Here is a 1,777-nt window from a genome sequence, read left to right as displayed (position 1 = left end):
TTGGAGGAATGCAGAGAAATCAGCTGAGCCTTATGTAACAGCAGGGACTGATTAAAAACAAAGTCCTGAAGATTCTCAAACACAAAAACAAATCATTCAATGATCAATACCTATCAATGCCTGCCACCAGTTGCATATTTTGTAGAAAAAAGGGGTAATGGGCAGTGGACTGAAGAGCAAAGAAAGATCACACAGTCACGTGTATTCTTGCAGTGCTGAATTCCAAAGTTCTACCAGAACTGAATTCAAAGGTGATATTGTACACCAAGCCCCTCCCAAAAAGGAGATAGTTATTGGTGGAGCTTGGGGGTTGGGTTTACCACAGATGAATTAAATCTAATAAGTTATGGCTCCCAGCTTAAGTCTAGGAGTAACTTGAAGGATCAACCCCTTACCTTAATCAAAGAGAATAAAAGCACTTGCAACTCCTTGGGAAATGAACAAATAATTTTTTAAATGATTCTTTAGTCTCTACTGGTTTTTTTATATAAAATGTTCAAATGCAATAAAATATTACAGTACATGCAAAGGAACAAGAAAATGTAGCCCTCAAGTTCAAATCGAGCAAGAACAGGCAATAGAATGAGAATCACATGTGTGACCCAGTTGCTGGAATTAACAGACAAAAATTTTTCAAAAAGACTAAAGATGTAAAAGAACTTACAGGAAAAGGTGGGTATAATAGGTAAAGAAATGGAGTGTTTCAGGAAAGGAATGGAAACTCTAAAAATGAACCAAATGGAAATTCTAGAGCTTAAAATACATTTATCTGAATGGACTTAGCAGCATAAATGCTGAATGAGAAAGCATCAATATAGTTAAAAATAAATCAGTAGAAATTTCCCAAATGAAAAACAGAGATATAGATTTTTAAAAAGATGATCAGAACATCACAGCCTGTGAGATAATATAAAGCATTCGAATAAAACAGAAGATGTGAGACAAAATGAGGTGGAAAAAATATTTAAAGCATTAATGATTACAATTTTATAAATTTTATGAAAAATATTGACATAGTTCAAAGGTTCCATGAACCTAAGCAGGATAAATACGAAGTAAATCCCATCTAGGTAAATTGCTGAAATCCAATGATAAAGAGAACATTTTAAAAGCAATTAAAAGGAAAATATAATCTTACACACAGAGCAACTGTGAGAGCAAAAACAATATTGTTTTTCATCAGAAACAAGGCTAGCCAGAAGATAATGAAACAAAAATTTTAAATTTCTGTGGGGAAAAAGGAAAAACAACAACAAACAAACAAAGAACCACCTCTGTCCATCTAGGATTCTATATTCAGCAAAGAGAACCTTCAAAAATGAAGGCAAAATAAAGATGTTTCACATGAACAAAACCTGAGCAAACTTGTCACCAGTCCACCTACACCACAAAGAAACAATGGCAAGGAATTTCTTCAGGCTCAAGGGAGAACACACCTCTGGAAAATCAGGCACTGGACATATTAGATAGGTGGATTAATACAGAAAGACTTGTTTTGTCTTTTCTTCACTTCTTTAAAAGATAATTGACTGTTTTAAAACAAAAATAGCATCAGTGCACTAAGGGGTTTATATTATTATGTAAAGTAAATTAAGATTATTAAATAAGTACGTAAATTATGTAAGAAAATAAAAAATAAATTTGTGGCAGCAGTGACACAGTGAACAGAGGTAAAGGAAACAGCAATATACCGTGTAATGGTAACGGTTCATGAGAGACCAGAATGAAAAATTAGGCATATTGTAATTTTGACATCAAACACAAAAGAGATTTATAC

This window comes from Propithecus coquereli, unplaced genomic scaffold, assembly GCF_000956105.1.
Source record: "Propithecus coquereli isolate 6110/MARCELLA unplaced genomic scaffold, Pcoq_1.0 Scaffold76, whole genome shotgun sequence".
NCBI lineage: Eukaryota > Metazoa > Chordata > Mammalia > Primates > Indriidae > Propithecus > Propithecus coquereli.
This window is presented reverse-complemented; position numbering follows the sequence as displayed.